Here is a 13,145-nt window from a genome sequence, read left to right as displayed (position 1 = left end):
TTTGTTGTCTCCGTTTTTCTAGAGAATAGCGATTTTATAGTGGTTAGTCAACCAATTTAGGGAGTATTATGAAGTTTTACTAAATTAATTGACAAAAATTTAAACGATGCCCATGTACCATGAAAGAGAGTTTAATATACATTAATACAAATATAGATTAGTGTTTAGAAATTTTAAAACAACACTAAAGATCATAGGCTTCAGTATATAGAGCATTTACCGAAAAATTAAATATTTCGTAGGGGTTAACCCATAGATTTTGAGAAAAATTCAAAAAAATGAAAATTCTATTTTAATGCATAGTTGCATCCTTCACTAACATATGATGAAGGTCAAAGAGGTTTGGAACTTTGTTGTCTCCGTTTTTCTAGAAAATAGCGATTTATAGTGGTTAGTCAACCAATTTAGGGAGTATTATGAAGTTTTACTAAATTAATTGACAAAAATTTAAACGATGCCCATGTACCATGAAAGAGAGTTTAATATACATTAATACAAATATAGAAAGTGTTTAGAATTTTAAAACAACACTAAAGATCATAGGCTTCAGTATATAGAGCATTTACCGAAAAATTAAATATTTTCGTAGGGGTTAACCCATAGATTTTAAGAAAAATTCAAAAAGATGAAAATTCTATTTTAATGCATAGTTGCATCCTTCACTAACATATGATGAAGGTCAAAGAGGTTTGGAACCTTTGTTGTCTCCGTTTTTCTAGAGAATAGCGATTTTATAGTGGTTAGTCAAACAATTTAAGGAGTATTATAAAGTTTTACTAAATTAATTGACAAAAAATTTAAACGATGCCCATGTACCATGAAAGAGAGTTTATTATACATTAATACAATTATAGAATGTGTTTAGAAATATTAAAACAACAGTAAAGATCATAGGCTTCAATATATAGAGCATTTACCGAAAAATTAAATATTTTGTAGGGGTTAACCCAAAGATTTTGAGAAAATTCAAAAAAAATGAAAATTCTATTTTAATGCATAGTTGCATCCTTCACTAACATATGATGAAGGTCAAAGAGGTTTGGAACCTTTGTTGTCTCCGTTTTTCTAGAGAATAGCGATTTTATAGTGGTTAGTCAACCAATTTAGGGAGTATTATGAAGTTTTACTAAATTAATTGACAAAAATTTAACGATGCCCATGTACCATGAAGAGAGTTTAATATACATTAATACAAATGTAGAATCTGTTTAGAAATTTTAAAACAACAGTACTAAAAATCATAGGCTTCAGTATGTAGAGCATTTACCGAAAAATTCAATATTTTCGTAGGGGTTAACCCATAGATTTTGAGAAAAAAATCAAAAAAATGAAAATTCTATTTTAATGCATAGTTGCATCATTTACTAACATATGATGAAGGTCAAAGAGGTTTGGAACTTTTGTTGTCTCCATTTTTCTAGAGAATAGCGATTTTATAGTGGTTAGTCAACCAATTTGGGGAGTATTATGAAGTTTTACTAAATTAATTGACAAAAAATTTAAACGATGCCCATGTACCATGAAAGAGATTTTAATATACATTAGTACAAATGTAGAATGTGGTTAGAAATTTAAAACAACACTAAAGATCATAGGCTTCAGTATATAGAGCATTTACCGAAAATTATTATTTTCGTAGGGGTTAACCCATAGATTTTGAGAAAAATTAAAAAAAATGAAAATTCTATTTTAATGCATAGTTGCATCCTTCACTAACATATGATGAAGGTCAAAGAGGTTTGGAACCTTTGTCTCCGTTTTTCTAGAGAATAGCGATTTTATAGTGGTTAGTCAACCAATTTAGGGAGTATTATGAAGTTTTACTAAATTAATTGACAAAAAATTTAAACGATGCCATGTACCATGAAAGAGAGTTTAATATACATTAATACAAATGTAGAAGTGTTTAGAAATTTTAAAACAACACTAAAGATCATAGGCTTCAGTATATAGAGCATTTACCGAAAAATTAAATATTTCGTAGGGTTAACCCATAGATTTTGAGAAAAATTAAAAAAATGAAAAATTCTATTTTAATGCATAGTTGCATCCTTCACTAACATATGATGAAGGTCAAAGAGGTTTGAAACTTTGTTGTCTCCGTTTTTCTAGAGAATAGCGATTTTATAGTGGTTAGTCAACCAATTTAGGGAGTATTATGAAGTTTTACTAAATTAATTGACAAAAATTTAAACGATGCCCATGTACCATGAAAGAGAGTTTAATATACATTAATACAAATGTAGAATGTGTTTAGAAATTTAAAACAACACTAAAGATCATAGGCTTCAGTATATAGAGCATTTACCGAAAATTCAATATTTTCGTAGGGTTAACCATAGATTTTGAGAAAAATTAAAAAATGAAAATTCTATTTTAATGCATAGTTGCATCTTCACTAAACATATGATGAAGGTCAAAGAGGTTTGGAACCTTTTGTCTCCGTTTTTCTAGAGAATAGCGATTTATAGTGGTTAGTCAACCAATTTAGGGAGTATTATGAAGTTTTACTAAATTAATTGACAAAAATTTAAACGATGCCATGTACCATGAAAGAGTTTAATATACATTAATACAAATATAGAATGTGTTTAGAAATTTAAAACAACACTAAAGATCATAGGCTTCAGTATATAGAGCATTTACCAAAAATTAATATTTTCGTAGGGGTTAACCCATAGATTTTGAGAAAAATTCAAAAAAATGAAAATTCTATTTTAATGCATAGTTGCATCCTCACTAACATATGATGAAGGTCAAAGAGGTTTGGAACCTTTGTTGTCTCCGTTTTTCTAGAAAATAGCGATTTTATAGTGGTTAGTCAACCAATTTAGGGAGTATTATGAAGTTTTACTAAATTAATTGACAAAAAAATTTAAACGATGCCCATGTACAATGAAAGAGAGTTTAATATACATTAATACAAATGTAGAATGTGTTTAGAAATTTTAAAACAACACTGAAGATCATAGGCTTCTGTATATAGAGTATTTACCGAAAAATTAAATATTTCGTAGGGGTTTGTTTACCCATAGATTTTGAGAAAAATTCAAAAAAATGAAAATTTTATTTTAGTGCATAGTTGTATCATTCACTAACATATGATGAAGGTCAAAGAGGTTTGGAACCTTTGTTGTCTCCGTTTTTCTAGAGAATAGCGATTTTTATAGTGGTTAGTCACAAATTTAGGGAGTATTATGAAGTTTTACTAAATTAATTGACAAAAAATTTAAACGATGCCCATGTACCATGAAAGAGAGTTTAATATACATTAATACAAATTAGAATGTGTTTAGAAATTTTAAAACACACTAAAGATCATAGGCTTCAGTATATAGAGCATTTACCGAAAATTAAATATTTCGTAGGGGTTAACCCATAGATTTTGAGAAAAATTCAAAAAAAATGAAAATTCTATTTTAATGCATAGTTGCATCCTTCACTAACATATGATGAAGGTCAAAGAGGTTTGGAACCTTTGTTGTCTCCGTTTTTCTAGAAATAGCGATTTTATAGTGGTTAGTCAACCAATTTAGGGAGTATTATGAAGTTTTACTAAATTAATTGACAAAAAATTTAAACGATGCCCATGTACCATGAAAGAGAGTTTAATATACATTAATACAAATGTAGAATGTGTTTAGAAATTTTAAAACAACAGTAAAGATCATAGGCTTCAGTATATAGAGCATTTACCGAAAAATTAAATTTTCGTAGGGGTTAACCCATAGATTTTGAGAAAAATTCAAAAAATGAAAATTCTATTTTAATGCATAGTTACATCCCTCACTAACATATGATGAAGGTCAAAGAGGTTTGGAACCTTTGTTGTCTCCGTTTTTCTAGAAAATAGCGATTTTATAGTGGTTAGTCAACCAATTTAGGGAGTATTATGAAGTTTTACTAAATTAATTGATGAAAATTTAAACGATGCACATGTACCATGAAATAGAGTTTAGTATACATTAATACAAATATGTAATGTGTTTAGAAATATTAAAACAACACTAAAGATCATAGGCTGCAGTATATATAGCATTTACCGAAAAATTAAATATTTTGTAGGGGTTAACCCATAGATTTTGAAAAAAATTCAAGAAAATGAAAATTCTATTTTAATGCATAATTGCATCCCTCACTAACATATGATGAAGGTCAAAGAGGTTTGGAACCTTTGTTGTCTCCGTTTTTCTAGAGAATAGCGATTTTATAGTGGTTAGTCAACCAATTTAGGGAGTATTATGAAGTTTTACTAAATTAATTGACAAAAAATTTAAACGATGCCCATGTACCATGAAAGAGAGTTTAATATACATTAATACAAATGTAGAATGTGTTTAGAAATTTTAAAACAACACTAAAGATCATAGGCTTCAGTATATAGAGCATTTACCGAAAAATTAAATATTTTCGTAGGGGTTAACCCATAGATTTTGAGAAAAATTCAAAAAAAATGAAAATTCTATTTTAATGCATAGTTGCATCCTTCACTAACATATGATGAAGGTCAAAGAGGTTTGGAACCTTTGTTGTCTCCGTTTTTCTAGAGAGTAGCGATTTTATAGTGGTTAGTCAACCAATATGAGAGTATTATGAAGTTTTACTAAATTAACTGACAAAAAATTTAATCGATACCCATGTACCATGAAAGAGAGTTTAATATACATTAATACAAATGTGGAATGTGTTTAGAAATTTTAAAACAACACTAAAGATTATAAGCTTCATATATATAGAGCATTTACCGAAAAATTAATATTTTCGTAGGGGTTATCCCATAGATTTTGAGAAAATTAAAAAATGAAAATTCTATTTTAATGCATAGTTGCATCCTTCACTAACATATGATGAAGGTCAAAGAGGTTTGGAACCTTTGTCTCCGTTTTTCTAGAGAATAGCGATTTTATAGTGGTTAGTCAACCAATTTAGGGAGTATTATGAAGTTTTACTAAATTAATTGACAAAAATTAAACGATGCCCATGTACCATGAAAGAGAGTTTAATATACATTAATACAAATAAGAATGTGTTTAGAAATTTTAAAACAACACTAAAGATCATAGGCTTCAGTGTATAGAGCATTTACCGAAAAATTAAATATTTCGTAGGGGTTGTTAATCTATAGATTTTGAGAAAAATTCAAAAAAATGAAAATTCTATTTTAATGCATAGTTGCATCCTTCACTAACATATGATGAAGGTCAAAGAGGTTTGGAACCTTTGTTGTCTCCGTTTTTCTAGATAATAGCGATTTTATAGTGGTTAGTCAACAAATTTAGGGAGTATTTTGAAGTTTTACTAAATTAATTGACAAAATATTTAAACGATGCCCATGTGCCATGAAAGAGAGTTTAATATACATTAATACAAATGTAGAATGTGTTTAGAAATTTTAAAACAACCTAAAGATCATAGGCTTCAGTGTATAGAGCATTTACCGAAAAATTAAATATTTCGTAGGGGTTAACCCATAGATTTTGAGAAAAATTCAAAAAAATGAAAATTCTAGTTTAATGCATAGTTGCATCACTCACTAACATATGATGAAGGTCAAAGAGGTTTGGAACCTTTGTTGTCACCGTTTTTCTAGAAAATAGCGATTTTATAGTGGTTAGTTAACCAATTTAGGGAGTATTATGAAGTTTTACTAAATTAATTGACAAAAAATTAAACGATGCCATGTACCATGAAGAGAGTTTAATATACATTAATACAAATGTAAATGTGTTTAGAAATTTTAAAACAACACTAAAGATCATAGGCTTCAGTATATAGAGCATTTACCGAAAATTCAATATTTTCGTAGGGTTAACCCATAGATTTTGAGAAAAATTTAAAAATATGAAAATATTGTTTTTCTGCATAGTTGCATCCTTCACTAACATATGATGAAGGTCAAAGAGGTTTGGAACCTTTGTTGTCTCCGTTTTTCTAGAGAATAGTGATTTTATAAGTGTTAGTCCACCAATTTAGGGAGTATTACGAAGTTTTACCAAATTAATTGACAAAATTAAAACGAAGCACATGTACCCTGAAAGAGAGTTTAATATACATTAATACAAATTTAAAATGTGTTTAGAAATTTTAAAACAACAATAAAGATCATTGGCTTTAGTATATAGAGCATTTACAGAAAAATTCAATATTTACACATAGATTTTGAGAAAATTTCAAAAATATGAAGATATTGTTTTAAAGCATAGTTGATTCCTTCACTAACATATTATAAAGGTCAAATAGGTTGGAAACTTTTTTGTCTTCGTTTTTCTAGAGAATTGTGATTTTATAGTGGTTACTCCACCAATTTAAGGAGTATTATGAAGTTTTACTAAATTAATTGACAAAAAATTAAAACGATGCCCATACCATGAAAAGAGAGTTTAATATACATTAATACAAATATAGAAAGTGTTTATAAATACTAAAACAACAGTAAAGATCATAGGCTTCAGTGTATAGAGCATTTACCAAAAAATTAAATATTTCGTAGGGTTTAACCCATAGATTTTGAGAAAAATTCAAAAAATAAAAATTCTATTTTAATGCATAGTTGCATCCCTCACTAACATATGATGAAGGTCAAAGAGGTTTGCAACCTTTGTTGTCACCGTTTTTCTAGAAAATAGCGATTTTATAGTGGTTAGTTAACCAATTTAGGGAGTATTATGAAGTTTTACTAAATTAATTGACAAAAAATTTAAACGATGCATATGTACCATGAAATAGAGTTTAATATACATTAATACGAATATAAAATGTGTTTAGAAATTTTAAAACAACACTAAAGATCATATGCTTCAGTATATAGAGCATTTACCGAAAATTCAATATTTTCGTAGGGGTTAACCCATAGATTTTGAGAAAAATTCAAAAAAATGAAAATTCTATTTTAATGCATAGTTGCATCCCTCACTAACATATGATGAAGGTCAAAGAGGTTTGGAACCTTTGTTGTCTCCGTTTTTCTAGAAAATAGCGATTTTATAGTGGTTAGTCAACCAATTTACGGAGTATTATGAAGTTTTACTAAATTAATTGACAAAAAAAATTAAACGACGCACATGTACCATGAAATATAGTTTAATGTACATTAATACAAATGCAGAATGTGTTTAGAAATATTAAAACAACAGTAAAGATCATAGGCTTCAGTATATAGAGCATTTACCGAAAAATTAAATATTTTGTAGGGGTTAACCCATAGATTTTGAGAAAAATTCAAAAAAATGAAAATTCTATTTTAATGCATAGTTGCATCCCTCACTAACATATGATGAAGGTCAAAGAGGTTTGGAACCTTTGTTGTCTCCGTTTTTCTAGAAAATAGCGATTTTATAGTGGTTAGTCAACCAATTTAGGGAGTATTATGAAGTTTTACTAAATTAATTGATGAAAATTTAAACGATGCACATGTACCATGAAATAGAGTTTAGTATACATTAATACAAATGCAAATTATTTTTAGAAATTTTAAAACAACACTAAAGATCATATGCTTCAGTATATAGAGCATTTACCGAAAATTTAATATTTTCGTAGGGTTAACCCATAGATTTTGAGAAAAATTCAAAAAATTGAAAATTCTATTTTGCATAGTTGCATTCTACTAACATATGATGAAGGTCAAAGAGGTTTGGAACCTTTGTTGTCTCCGTTTTTCTAGAGAATAGCGATTTTATAGTGGTTAGTCAACCAATTTAGGGAGTATTATGAAGTTTTACTAAATTAATTGACAAAAAATTTAAACGATGCCCATGTACCATGAAAGAGAGTTTAATATACATTAATACAATATAGAATGTGTTTATAAATTTTAAAACAACAGTAAAGATCATAGGCTTCAGTATATAGAGCATTTACCGAAAAATTAAATATTTCGTAGGGGTTAACCCATAGATTTTGAGAAAATTCAAAAAAATGAAAATTCTATTTAATGCATAGTTGCATCCTTCACTAACATATGATGAAGGTCAAAGAGGTTTGGAACCTTTGTTGTCTCCGTTTTTCTAGAAAATAGCGATTTTATAGTGGTTAGTCAACCAATTTAGGGAGTATTATGAAGTTTTACTAAATTAATTGACAAAAAATTTAAACGATGCCATGTACCATGAAAGAGAGTTTAATATACATTAATACAAATGTAAATGTGTTTAGAAATTTTAAAACAACACTAAAGATCATAGGCTTCAGTATATAGAGCATTTACCGAAAATTAATATTTTCGTAGGGTTAACCATAGATTTTGAGAAAAATTCAAAAAAATGAAAATTCTATTTTAATGCATAGTTGCATCCTTCACTAACATATGATGAAGGTCAAAGAGGTTTGGAACCTTTGTTGTCTCCGTTTTTCTAGAGAATAGCGATTTTATAGTGGTTAGTCAACCAATTTAGGGAGTATTATGAAGTTTTACTAAATTAATTGACAAAAAATTTAAACGATGCCCATGTACCATGAATAGAGTTTAATATACATTAATAAAATGAAAATGTTTTTAGAATTTTAAAACAACACTAAAGATCATATGCTTCAGTATATATAAAGAATTTTAAAACAACACCCATAGATTTTGAGAAAAATTCAAAAAAATGAAAATTCTATTTTAATGCATAGTTGCATCCTTCACGAACATATGATGAAGGTCAAAGAGGTTTGGAACCTTTGTTGTCTCCGTTTTTCTAGATAATAGCGATTTTATAGTGGTTAGTCAACCAATTTAGGGAGTATTATGAAGTTTTACTAAATTAATTGACAAAAAATTTAAACGATGCCCATGTACCATGAAAGAGAGTTTAATATACATGAATACAAATATAGAAAGTGTTTATAAATATTAAAACAACAGTAAAGATCATAGGCTTCAGTGTATAGAGCATTTACCGAAAAATTAAATATTTCGTAGGGGTTAACCCATAGATTTTGAGAAAAATTCAAAAAAATGAAAATTCTATTTTAATGCATAGTTGCATCCCTCACTAACATATGATGAAGGTCAAAGAGGTTTGGGACCTTTGTTGTCACCGTTTTTCTAGAAAATAGCAATTTTATAGTGGTTAGTCAACCAATTTAGAGAGTATTATGAAGTTTTACTAAATTAATTGACAAAAAATTTAAACGACGCACATGAACCATGAAATAGAGTTTAATATACATTAATACAAATGCAAAATATGTTTAGAAATTTTAAAACAACACTAAAGATCATATGCTTCAGTATATAACGAATTTACCGGAAAATTCATTATTTTCGTAAGGTTAACCCATAGATTTTGAGAAAATTTTAAAAATTGAAAATTCTATTTTAATGCATAGGTGCATCTTTCACGAACATATGATGAAGGTCAAAGAGGTTTGGAACCTTTGTTGTCTCCGTTTTTCTAGATAATAGCGATTTTACAGTGGTTAGTCAACTAATTTAGGGAGTATTATTAAATTTTACTAAATTAATTGACAAAAAATTTAAACGATGCCCATGTACCATGAAAGAGAGTTTAATATACATGAATACAAATATAAAAAGTGTTTATAAATATTAAAACAACAGTAAAGATCATAGGCTTCAGTGTATAGAGCATTTACCGAAAAATTAAATATTTCGTAGGGGTTAGCCCATAGATTTTGAGAAAAATTCAAAAAAATGAAAATTTTATTTTAATGCATAGTTGCATCCCTCACTAACATATGATGAAGGTCAAAGAGGTTTGAACCTTTGTTGTCACCGTTTTTCTAGAAAATAGCGATTTTATAGTGGTTAGTCAACTAATTTAGGGAGTATTATGAAGTTTTACTAAATTAATTGACAAAAAATTTAAACGATGCCCATGTACCATGAAAGAGAGTTTCATATACATGAATACAAATATAGAAAGTGTTTATAAATATTAAAACAACAGTAAAGATCATAGGCTTCAGTGTATAGAGCATTTACCGAAAAATTAAATATTTCCTAGGGGTTAACCATAGATTTTAAGAAAAATTCAAAAAATTGAAAATTCTATTTTAATGCATAGTTGCATCCCTCACTAACATATGATGAAGGTCAAAGAGGTTTGGAACCTTTGTTGTCTCCGTTTTTCTAGATAATAGCGATTTTATAGTAGTTAGTCAACCAATTTAGGGAGTATTATGAAGTTTTACTAAATTAATTGACAAAAAATTTAAACGACGCACATGTACAATGAATAGAGTTTAATATACATTAATAAAAATGAAAAATATTTTTAGAAATTTTAAAACAACACTAAAAATCATATGCTTCAGTATATATAAAGAATTTTAAAACAACACCCATAGATTTTGAGAAAAATTCAAAAAAATGAAAATTCTATTTTAATGCATAGATGCATCCTTCACGAACATATGATGAAGGTCAAAGAGCTTTGGAACCTTTGGTGTCTCCGTTTTTCTAGATAATAGCGATTTTACAGTGGTTAGTCAACTAATTTAGGGAGTATTATGAAGTTTTACTAAATTAATTGACAAAAAATTAAACGATGCCCATGTACCATGAAAGAGAGTTTAATATACATTAATACAAATATAGAATGTGTTTAGAAATATTAAAACAACAGTAAAGATCATAGGCTTCAGTATATAGAGCATTTACCGAAAAATAAATATTTTCGTAGGGGTTAAACCCATAGATTTTGAGAAAAAAATCAAAATGAAAATTCTATTTTAATGCATAGTTGCATCCCTCACTAACATATGATGAAGGTCAAAGAGGTTTGGAACCTTTGTTGTCTCGTTTTTTCTAGAAATAGCGATTTTATAGTGGTTAGTCAACCAATTTAGGGAGTATTATGAAGTTTTACTAAATTAATTGACAAAAATTTAAACGACGCACATGTACCATGAAATAGAGTTTAATATACATTAATACAAATGCAGAATGTGTTTAGAAATTTTAAAACAACACTAAAGATCATATGCTTCAGTATATAGAATTTACCGAAAAATTCAATATTTTCGTAGGTTAACCCATAGATTTTGAGAAAAATTCAAAAAAATGAAAATTTTATTTTAGTGCATAGTTGAATCTTTCACTAACATATGATGAAGGTCAAATGAGTTTGGAACCTTTGTTGTCTCCATTTTTCTAGAGAATAGCAATTTTATATCGGTTAGTCAACCAATTTAAGAAGTATTATGAAATTTTACTAAATTAATTGACAAAAAATTTAAACGATGCCCATGTACCATGAAAGAGAGTTTAATATACATGAATACAAATATAGAAAGTGTTTATAAATATTAAAACAACAGTAAAGATCATAGGCTTCAGTGTGTAGAGCATTTACCGAAAAATTAAATATTTCGTAGGGGTTAACCCATAGATTTTGAGAAAAATTCAAAAAAATGAAAATTTTATTTTAATGCATAGTTGCATCCCTCACTAACATATGATGAAGGTCAAAGAGGTTTGGAACCTTTGTTGTCACCGTTTTTCTAGAAAATAGCGATTTTATAGTGGTTAGTTAACCAATTTAGGGAGTATTATGAAGTTTTACTAAATTAATTGACAAAAAATTTAAACGATGCCCATGTACCATGAAAGAGAGTTTAATATACATGAATACAAATATAGAAAGTGTTTATAAATATTAAAACAACAGTAAAGATCATAGGCTTCAGTGTATAGAGCATTTACCGAAAAATTAAATATTTCGTAGGGGTTAACCCATAGATTTTGAGAAAAATTCAAAAAATTGAAAATTCTATTTTAATGCATAGTTGCATCCTTCACTAACATATGATGAAGGTCAAAGAGGTTTGGAACCTTTGTTGTCTCCGTTTTTCTAGATAGCGATTTTATAGTGGTTAGTCAACCAATTTAGGGAGTATTATGAAGTTTTACTAAATTAATTGACAAAAAATTTAAACGACGCACATGTACCATGAAAGAGTTTAATATACATTATACATGAAAATGTGTTTAGAAATTTTAAAACAACACTAAAGATCATATGCTTCAGTATATAGAGCATTTACCGGAAAATTAATTTTCGTAGGTTAACCCATAGATTTTGAGAAAAATTAAAAAATGAAAATTCTATTTTAATGCATAGTTGCATCCTTCACTAACATATGATGAAGGTCAAAGAGGTTTGGAACCTTTGTTGTCTCCGTTTTTCTAGATAATAGCGATTTTATAGTGGTTAGTCAACCAATTTAGGGAGTATTATGAAGTTTTACTAAATTAATTGACAAAAATTTAAACATGCCCATGTACCATGAAAGAGAGTTTAATATACATTAATACAATATAGAAAGTGTTTATAAATATTAAAACAACGTAAAGATCATAGGCTTCAGTATATAGAGCATTTACCGAAAAATTAATATTTCGTAAGGGTTAACCTTTAGATTTTGAGAAAAATTCAAAAAATGAAAATTCTATTTTAATGCATAGTTGCATTCTTCACTAACATATGATGAAGGTCAAAGAGGTTTAGAACCTTTGTTGTCCCTGTTTTTCTAGAAAATAGCGATTTTATAGTGGTTAGTCAACCAATTTAGGGAGTATTATGAAGTTTTACTAAATTAATTGACAAAAAATTTAAACGACGCACATGTACCATGAATAGAGTTTAATATACATTAATACAAATGCAAAATATGTTTAGAAATTTTAAAACAACACTAAAGATCATATGCTTCAGTATATAAAGAATTTACCTGAAAATTCAATATTTTCGTAGGATTAACCCATAGATTTTGAGAAAAATTTAAAAATGAAAATTCTATTTTAATGCATAGTTGCATCCTTCACGAACATATGATGAAGGTCAAAGAGGTTTGGAACCTTTGTTGTCTCCGTTTTTCTAGAGAATAGCGATTTTATAGTGGTTAGTCAACCAATTTAGGGAGTATTATGAAGTTTTACTAAATTAATTGACAAAAAATTTAAACGATGCCCATGTACCATGAAAGAGAGTTTAATATACATGAATACAAATATAGAAAGTGTTTATAAATATTAAAACAACAGTAAAGATCATAGGCTTCAGTGTATAGAGCATTTACCGAAAAATTAAATATTTCGTAGGGGTTAACCCATAGATTTTGAGAAAAATTCAAAAAAATGAAAATTCTATTTTAATGCATAGTTGCATCCCTCACTAACATATGATGAAGGTCAAAGA

General features: G+C 27.9%; 1 long non-coding RNA gene across 1 annotated transcript in view; it reads left to right on the top strand.

The window, feature by feature from the left end:
- The window catches only part of LOC117134169, a 15,928-nt gene extending 9,497 nt beyond the window's left edge, over window positions 1-6,431 (top strand). Inside the window, exons 3-4 of the long non-coding RNA XR_004458342.1 lie at window positions 5,807-5,953; window positions 6,290-6,431. This is a non-coding gene — a long non-coding RNA (uncharacterized LOC117134169). The remainder of the gene's footprint in view (window positions 1-5,806; window positions 5,954-6,289) is intronic.
- The last annotated feature ends 6,714 nt before the right edge of the window (window positions 6,432-13,145 follow it).

The sequence above is a fragment of the Brassica rapa genome, chromosome A05 (assembly GCF_000309985.2).
Source record: "Brassica rapa cultivar Chiifu-401-42 chromosome A05, CAAS_Brap_v3.01, whole genome shotgun sequence".
Classification (NCBI taxonomy): domain Eukaryota; kingdom Viridiplantae; phylum Streptophyta; class Magnoliopsida; order Brassicales; family Brassicaceae; genus Brassica; species Brassica rapa.
Note: the sequence above shows the minus strand (reverse complement) of the source record. Positions and strands in the feature narration are given on the sequence as shown.